The 10013-nt window shown below is 34.7% G+C and overlaps 1 protein-coding gene across 1 annotated transcript in view; it reads right to left on the bottom strand.

Annotated features, from left to right (window-relative positions):
• Positions 1 to 10013, bottom strand: part of LOC117171223 (sialin-like) — a 239781-nt gene that overhangs the window by 99065 nt on the left and 130703 nt on the right. The window lies entirely within an intron of this gene.

The following is a 10013-nucleotide window of genomic DNA, read 5'->3' as shown; positions in this document are numbered from 1 at the left end:
GATCAAGTCAATAAGTCATTAACAAACTCATTAACAAACATCATTATTTTTTTATTTATTGACCAATTTTTTAACGAAAGTTACTTTAAAATATTGTCTTAGCAAATGTAAAGCATAATATAAACTTTTAACAGGGTCCAACACAGAAAATTGCATTTGCTCAAGTGTTGAAAAAAACTTTGAAACTGCATTTGGAAAAATTTGAAAATAATCAAATAGTTCTTCCTTTTAAAAATAAAATGTCTGATATATTACCGAATCTAGATGCTTTACTACTGGCACTTCTGTTTTCTTTTAATTAACTTAAACCTGAACCAAAGCATGTTAATTAAAAAATAATAATATTGATTTTAATCAAAGAGTTAAATTTTTCACCAAAAAAGCTTTTTCAATCAACAAAGAAAAGAAATCGAGACCAAAATGTTGAGTTGAAGGATCGATCCAAAAATTTATCAATTTTGACAATTATTGAATTTTAAACAATTTTAAGCTAAAATTATTAATTTATACATCCAAATTTGTTATATAATCTTTTTAAATTTTCTCTTAATGTAATCTAAATTTACTTATTATTACTTTAATTTACTTATTCTTTACTCACTCTAATCTAATCTAATGTAAATGTTGTTATCTTGGAAATCGATGTTTTCCCACAATTTTTTGAAAATCCTACAAAATTAAAAATTGCCTGAAAATTTTTTAGACTGTATTTTGAAAGTTTTGTAAATTTTTTAAAATATTAAAAATTTTTTTTTTTTTTCTAGGAATTTTGACAAAAATTTTTTATTTCTTTCAAAAATTGTTCTAAAATCTTTTTAAATATACTTTTGAAAATGGACAAAAAAATCATTAAACAATTTTCCAGAAATCTATGGCCAATTTTGTTATTTTCTTGGGACTTGAATTTTTCCTACAATTTTTTGAAAATCTGGCAAAATAAAAAAAATTACAGCAAAATCTTCCATATTTTATTTTGACTACATATTTTTTCAGTTTCTAATGAAAATTAAGTTTGGTTGAAAAGTAATTTCTTTGGTTAAAAATTCTTTAATTTTAAGTATTTTTGTGAAAATTCATGTATTTTGTTAAAAAAATCTTCTTGGGTGAAAAACTAATATCTTCGTTTGCAAATTGAACTGTTTGGTTAATACAATTTTTGTTAAAAAATACTTTTTTGTGGTAGAAGACACATTGTTTTAATAAAAAATGCATCCTTTTGGTTGGAAGTTTGGTTGAAAATGTCTATTTTATTTAGTTTAAAATAAATGTTTGAACTGCAAATATGAATATTCCATTTTTGCTTGATAATTTATCTTTTTTTAGTTGAAAATTTAATTATTTTGGTAGGCAAGAAAACAAAAAGTGCCAGTAGCAAAACGTCTGGATCCGGCAATATCAAACGTATTATTTTTTTTTTTTTTTAATTTTCGTCAGTTATTTCCTTCTGACGATTATACCTTTAGTTAAGAAGTTTATTATTAGGTTGCAAAATCAACAATTTGATGAAGAAATAATCCTTCGTGTTTGATATATCCACTATTATATTATTCGTTAAAAATTATTTTTTTTAGAAAATTAATTTTTTAAATTAAAAATTTAACTAGTCAATTTTTGACCAAAAATTGTTTTTTTTTTACAACGAAAATTCAACTACCCGGGTAAAAGTTGAACCACTTTGTAAAAAATAAATTTTTGTTGTTTCATGGTTCAAATCTATGGTTTAATATTTAAATATTTAGTGTAAAATCATTTTTTTTAAGTTTAATTTAACTTCTACCTGAAAATGATAGTTTTCCATTTTTTGTTGAAAATTGATCTATTTTAGTTAAAACTTCGTATCATAAATTTGGATGTCATTTTTTTTTCTTGACTGAAAAATGTTTACTTGTTGAAGATTCGTCTTTTTGTTAAGAAAATCTTCGCTTTGTTTCGAAATTAAATTATTTTGCTGAAGATTTGTCTTTTTGATAAAAAAATAATATTTCAGGGTTGGAAATTTAACTGCTTTGTAGAAATTTCATCTTACAGCTTTGAAAATTTGTGTTTTTTTAAATTAAAATTTAAGCTCCTTTGTTAAAAATTTATTTATTTGCTTGCAGATTCATCATGTTAGTTAAAAATTCATCTTTGGTGAAAAATTCAACTATTTTGTTAAAGTATTTATTTACTGAAAAATTATATTTTTTAGTTGAAAATAGAACTATTCGCTTGAAAATATAGGTAGCAAATAAATCATTTAAAAAGAGATTATTACACACGGAATTCAACTCACTTTAAATATATTGACAAGAACAAATTATTGGGTACTAAAAATGTCATTATATTCGCTAAAGATAAAGGAATAAATAAAAGGATAATTTAAAAATATTTTTGATTTCAGTTTTGTGATTTTCACAGTAGTAAAATGAACAATTACCAAAAAACGGTTTTTGACCATAAAATCGAATTTTGGGACGTATGATAAATTTCGCATTTGACATATTTTTAGAAAGGTACCTAAACAAATGAGTTTTTGTCCTGAAAAATTTGAAAAGGTCCTGAATTTTTTTCCACAAACGCTAGACTTTTATTATTTAATTATTTATATTACAATTATACGATTGCTATAAAAGAAAAAGATGCGGATAGCATACATAGATGAAATCTTTGTCAATTTTTCACATTTCCCTGCAGCTGAGCAGGTAAGCCAAGTAACAGTAACTGAAGCCAAACGCGAGGGTGCAATAAAAATAGTTGGAGTATTTCTGTCTCTCTCGTTGCTAAGTTTCTCGCTCTAACAGGTCAAACATTTTACCAACGGAATACTACCGATTTTCGGGTGTGAGTTTGTAATTATATTAGCCAGGGGGCACTAGGCTGTATTTCCGATTTTTTTATAGTTGTCACTGCAGTCATTTAGGTACTCAGTGAAACCTACTGTTTCCAGTGCTTGTAACGAGTGCCCCGAACTCTTCTATATGAAATTAGACCGATATTAATGAATCTTGATAAAAATAAAATTTTATTAAGAGCACACTGTGTTATGGTTGTTTTTTCTAAATATACAAATTATGCATTTTAATATTTTAATAAACTCTAAATAACAAAATTTTCGAATAATGAAAAATATGCAAGAAAAAGACAAGTGAGCACTGACCGTTTCGCCTTAAGCATGGCAATACATTTGGAAATATCTAGCTAAAGCATGGGACACAGCTAAATGGTAGCATAGCGCAATCCTTACTCTTCTCCGTCTCCCATGCTTAGGACACGCTATACACAAACGAATATTTTCAAGAACATGCACGTGTCAGATAAAATTAGCCTGCGTTAAAAATGAAAATCTCAGGTTTGCCAATAGCCGACATGTCTCTAAATGGTAAGTTCACTATCCGGGTACACCGGGTCATGCACCAGGTAGTTGAGCACGTATTCTATAAGACCTTGTTAAGAATTTAAATTATGCCAATTGTCAAATAACTACCAGCAGTGAGTCGACGATCCGGGTGAACCGGGTCACGCACCAGGTAGCTTTTTCAACATGTAGATTGTTCCAACAGCTAAAATAACAAAAAATTGTAATTCGACGAACCGGGTGCACCGGGTCGTGCTCAAGGTATTTTAATGCGTATTCTACGAAAAATTGAAAAAAATATATTATTTGAATAACGAAAACAATTCCAAAGTGTGACTTGATGACCCGGACTTAACGGGTGGCGCACTAGGTAATTTAGCACGTATTCTGTAAGAACTGTTTAAAAATTTCAATTGTTCCAACCGCCCAAATACTTTAAAATTGTTAGTCGACGATCCGGGTGGACCAGGTCGAGCACTAGATAATTTAATACGTATTCTACAAGAACTTTTCAAAAATTTAAGTTTTGTGAATAACGAAAACAATTTGAAATGGTGAGTCGACAACACGGAGGCTCTGGGTCGCGCACCAGGTAGCTTAGCACGTATTCCACAATAACTTTTTTAAAATTTAAATTGTGCCAAAAATCAAAATAACTTCCTTTGCCACGTGCCCAGCGTCCTGGCAACAAAAAAACTCTTGTTTCTTGGGCAACCGGCATTACCTTGCTGTATGCCCTGGTTTCCTACAGTTGTAGAACAAAAGAGATTTCCTGAAGTCAGCTAGTTTGGATTTACTTCTCGGCTGTCCTCTAAATGTCTCGACAGTCAATGATTTCTTCGAAAAAGATTCCATATGCTGTGAAACTTCTCATGCGCGCCTGATTTCGCAGATTGACATCCGGGATTCCATAGATCAGGTAATCCAGCATATCATCATCTTCGACAGAAATTTTGTTGCCCAAAATCGTTTTACTTTGATAATATTGTGTGAACGATTCGTTCCTCGGTCTCTTCGTGTCTTCAAAAGTGCGGCGACGTTCAAGTAATATCGGATAGGGGTCAAACATCTTCATTTCTATCGGAAGCTCGTTCATATTTATTCCTATATGATCGGATTTAGAATGAAACCCCTTACCTGCCTCACCTTTTAAATTCAAACAGACTAAAATCTTAGCAAGATTGTCATCCAAATCGTATTTGCCTTTTATATTTATACTCACACGATTGCTGGAAGAGCTGGCATTTGATGGCGATTTACCAGGATTTTTATGCCGTTTCATAGCTAGTTCCCGCTGGGACAGATCCCGTTCTCTACAGAGAATGACCATTTCGCGTCTCATCATTTCGATTTCGGACGTCGGTCCCACTGATCTATTATCCGCCGCGTTATCCCGAAGTGTATTGGTTGGAGATTCAGTTGCCATGATTGGGAAAGTTTTCATCCAACCGAGATATTAACTCTCTAGTGGTACCATGGTTTTGTAGCTGCCCAGAGGTAGTATAAAAGTGAAAATTGTGAATAAGAAATTAAGAGTCCATTGGGGATAGCGGTTGATAATTGAGAAGAAAAATAGGGTCTGTATGTCAGACATGGGACTCCAGTCTACAGTCTGCTTCTATTTAAGTTATAAGCATTTGAAGCTGAAAGTGTACAGTTTATGAATAACAATAATTTTTTAATTGTATAGAATTTTAAAGAAGTACACATAGAAAACGTGATTTTCGCTATTTCAAATAATTTTCGATCTTTTTTTGGAAATTTATTTTGTTTAAAATTGTACTGTCGTTTTTGCAAACCAAGTTTTGAGGCACGCAGTCTCACACAATATGGTTTTCCTAGAGTCCTTAGGTCAACACTTAGTCTTTCAGGAGCACAACACGTCAGGCAACACGTCAGGCATGAGGCACTCAGTCTCATTTGCACTCGACACCACCTTAATTTGCCCACAGTGAAATTTACAAGTCAGCGGACAGCCGATTTGGTACACAACATATAGCGTTTAGTACACCGCGTTTTCCAGCACATAGCACTTAGCACATTGCATTGTCCAGCAGCCAATGTGCCGTAATCCAGAGGCACGTAGTCTCATTTGGATTTTCACGAATCTCTAAACGCGTCATGCACGTATTCTTACCCACTAATTTTAAGAGAACAACAAACAGAAAATGTTTGTTGGTCTCTTAAAAATTAGTAACGACTGATACTTTATTCGGGTTAGGTCTTACTACATCTTTTATTATCAAGTGCCTCAGATATTTAAGTTCTGGTCTCAAAAACCCGCACTAATCAGGCTGCAATTTCGACCCGGTCGCACGTAGACCTAAAACAATGTGACTATGAATTCGTTGTGCTCTGACAGAGTTTTAACAAGCATGTCATGGTCATCCAGATAGAGAAAGCAAAGTGCCTTATCCATCATTCTTTGGAACGTTGCTGGAGCATTTTTTAAACCCAACAATAGGCGATTAAAATGAAAATAACCTGCTTAAGTCGAAAAACAATGCACTTTTTGAAATCAGCATCCATTGGGATCTGATAAAAACCGGAACTTAGATCGAAAAGCCAGGTGTTCGCGGATATTTTGATTACCGGAAGTTGATACGCGTCTTGATTTGTTTTATCGTTCAGCTTCCTGAAATCCACGACTAGTCTCCTTCTAATTTTCCTTGAGGCATCTCTCTTCTTTGGGACCACCTAGAAGGGTGAGTTAAAGGGTGAGTTTGATTCCGCTACAATATTTTTTGTTTGCATATCGTTTACTTGGTTGTGAATTTCTTTCCGGTGTCTTTTAGTACAAATTTATGCGAGGCTAAGCCTGTACAAGGTGGAGAAACACCCGGTAGTGTAAAAAATATCGTTATAAAATGTTATCATGTTTTCAATTACGCCTCTGTGTGATTCTTTAATATGCTGTAACCTTAGGTTTTCCCGTATGGACGTTAAACTTGCTTTTAGCTCATCATTGATGACATACTTTATTTGTTCGTTGCGTTTTTGGAGTTTACTGATAAATTTAAATTTTATCTCATCAACTGAAAATAATATTACTTTTTCAGTTTCGTTGCTAATGGAAATGAGAATTAGTGAGTTGTCGATCCGGTAAATAGAATTGGGAGCATGGGGTTTATTTTCAAGAAGTAAATTTCCTTGTTTTCTACATGTCTCTATAGTTATTATTTTTTCAGAATTCCGCGTTATGGCGATTTATTCACTCTCTGGTGGGTGTACTTTGTCGTGTAGCTGAATGTTCTTGTTGAACAAATTAAATGGTTAAGAATAAAAAAATGGAATTCCGATTATTTTGTATTTTGGCAATGGAAAATCGTTAGGACTAATTATAAAAGTATGTTTTCTGCTTCTAAGTAGAGTTAAGTTCATTCGGTTCCGTGGTCGGGTCGCATCTTGCTCTTTTTTGAAAGTTTCTCATATTCGTGTAGCACCGTGCTTTCTGGTCAATTATATTTTTACAGTAGATGCAGAATAAATGTAATCTCTGCTGAAGAGGCATTGCGTTGTTTGGAGGATTATTTAATGAGGAATATTTATTTGGATTAGAGTTCATCAGTTTCGGGAGCTATGATATTCCTTGGTTTCGCTCTTTGAATGAGACTTCTGACTCTAGAGCTTTCTGCTAAACTCGATTTATTATAGTAGGTTAAATCGTTATCTGAATCTAAGATTGTAGCTCTGGATAGATTCTGGGGGAGATGGCTTGTTTTACTCCTTAAAGCTTCGACTGTCTGGAGTAATTATTCCGACGTTTTGTCAATGTGTATCAAAGAGATCTTCATAGATTTTATTTTTTCTGCTACAATAGAATCTATTTATAACTCTTTTTGCTAGCAACGTGCTTTTACACGTTCTACCACTGTAATAAATTCTTTGACTCAACAGGCATCTCTACCTTTCAAAGCTTGTGCGGTTCTAATTACTTCTTTAGGGGCAAAGAATGGTATTTGATTTTTGTCTGTCCGAAGTTGTGCTTCGATGATCTAACCCGCGGTTTTTACCATTCAAGGATTCATGATCGTTACTTTCTTCATTATCTTATTCCACCATTTTTAAAGTTTAATTGTTTTATGCCCTTTTCCATCAACAATAGCTGGATCATATCATTTGCATCAGGTGTGGGATGGTTTTTTATTACTCTCGTTCATTATGGTTGAAATTTGAGTTCCTTATTTTTCTTCTAGATCAGTGATGTACAGCTCAACAAGTACGGGCTTAGAGCATGTACGGGCTGCTAACGAGTTCGAGCGGGCTCGCCGACTGGGGATAGCGTGCGAAGTATGCATACTACACAGCCTACAGAGCCCGCGCGCTGTCTGCATTAGCCCGCCGAAACAAGAAACGATGTTTCAATATTTTCTCATATGAATACAAATTCTTGTCGTTCACTCTAAATTAGATTTATTAAGAGCACATTAAAATACAGTTATACATTTGTATTCATTGAACAGTGTTCAAAATATTCTAGGATAGCGGAAAATGATTAAAGATTGTTATTTAAAGGTGTTCAAGAGAAATACTGTATAATCTCTAAAAAGACCTGAATCGCGGGCACGTTTTTCAAGCGTCGTAAGCTCACTGTCGTCGATTCGACGTCTCCGTCCCAACCCAAAGGTGAAGGTAAAAATGAAATATGCCTATTCGAACATGAGAAGAAGAAAAAGAAAAATATTTGACTCAAGTGAGGTTCAAACATCCTGACCCCTTTAAAAGGCTCAAGAATAGGCTTTCGAAATATTTGAACATGCTATGAATTTCAAGTTATAATATTGAATCAAAACATTTAAAGGCATCGTCACTATAAAATCGATTGAACAGTGTAATTGTTTCAAACTTGCTGAATAAATTCACATAACAAAATTGGACGACTTAGTTGTCTTTAACAAGTTAATCCTTCTTAGAAAGTACGCACAATTTGGTAACTGCTCATTTCGTTTCTCCCGTTGGTGTAGTAATGTGGCCACCAGGACCCACCCGTCCTTTCCTGGATGAAGGGCAGAGACCTTGCCCATTACTCACTGTAATTTTAGAAGTTGCTCATCCTTGAGCAGCACCATATCATCAATAGCTATTGATGAAACTGAACAGCGGCGCCATTTTACACGTTCTTGAAGGCTGCTAAGATATTCCTTAGACCATATCTTCCAGAAATGCTATTTGATCTTCTGCAGTCTTTCCCAAATTGAAAGATAGTTGAATGGTTCTCCGATGAAGTGTCCTGGTGTTAGAGGCAGAGGGTCAAACGGATCCTCTGGCAAGTAGGTGATGGGCCTGATATTTAGACATGCTTCAATTTCTGTTAGTAAGGTATAGTACTCTTTGAATATGAGTAATTCTTCTTTGAGGACACGTTTAAGATGACTCTTAACTGATTTGACGCCTGCTTCCCAGAGGCCGCCAGAATGTGGTGATCGAGCTGGGATGAAGTGCCATTTGATCCCTTCAATTTTGAGAGTATCCTTTAAATCTGTTGATTGCAAAGTCTAAGAAGGCTTCTGTAATTCTCGAGCTGCTCCTACAAAGTTGGTTCCGCTATCGGAATATAAGTTTGTCGCTATGTCACGATGAGACACGAAACACCTCAAGGCGCTGAAGAAGGCTTCCGTAGTCAATGCAGTTACCAGCTCAATATGAATGGTCTTCGTACTAAGAAAAACGAAAAAATCTACGTAATCTTTCCATTTGGCCTGACTGTGCCTAGCTCCAGACTTGGTGTAAACTGGCTCAGCGTAATATACTCCTGTGTTTGTGAAAGGGCGACACTGCTTCATCCTGTCGGCTGGTAAATGACCCATTTGTCAACAGTCAATGCAGTTACGGATGACTGTTTTGATGGTATTACGTCATTTGAGAGTCCAAAATCTTAAACGAAGATTTGCCAAAACACACAGTGGTCTAGCATGGAGCAGACGTTCGTGTTCTACAACGATTATGAGAGTTGTCAATTTATGGTGAGTTGCTAGGATCAAGGGGTGTTTTTGATCATCTAAAAGGTCTGAATTACCTAGTCGACTTTTTTCCCTCAGAAGTATATCATTATCAATAATGGGTTTCAGTCCTAGCAATCGACTTTTGTGAAGAAGCGGCAGATCTTTCTTCAGACAGGCCAGTAGTGCTGTATATTCCTCACGTTGATTGATGCCAACCACGATCTGTAACGAATAATGAATCTCGTCAGCAGAAAAACTATCATCAAGTCCTTGAGGAGTCTTCCCTGTTACTGCCTGATATAATCTGAAACAAAAACTTGTCATACGCACTAATGCGCCAAGATTGGAGAAATGGTCGAACATGTTCCATTTTATTGTACTGATATGACACATTGCCATTTGCCTTTTCTCTGGTATGTCGTCCAGCATCTTTCCTTCGTTGGGCTAGCAAGCAGAATCAAGTATCAGCTATGATGGTCCAGTCCACCATAAATAGTTCTCAATGAGTGCCTCTGGTGGTATTCCACGAGAAACGAGATCCGCTGAATTGATATTGATCTTATACTGTAGTATAAAAGCTGACGGTCACCATCTGACTCCCAAGGTTTTGGTTTTTTTGGATTTCCAAGGTCGACCAGTTCTACGAGGGTGGATTGATAAGTTTCCGGCCTGACCAAGAGATGGCGCCACTAGGCCTACCTTGAGGTGGCGTTCTATAGTACCATCCTTAGATAGCT

This window comes from Belonocnema kinseyi, chromosome 4 (assembly GCF_010883055.1).
Source record: "Belonocnema kinseyi isolate 2016_QV_RU_SX_M_011 chromosome 4, B_treatae_v1, whole genome shotgun sequence".
Taxonomy (NCBI): domain Eukaryota; kingdom Metazoa; phylum Arthropoda; class Insecta; order Hymenoptera; family Cynipidae; genus Belonocnema; species Belonocnema kinseyi.
Note: the sequence above shows the minus strand (reverse complement) of the source record. Positions and strands in the feature narration are given on the sequence as shown.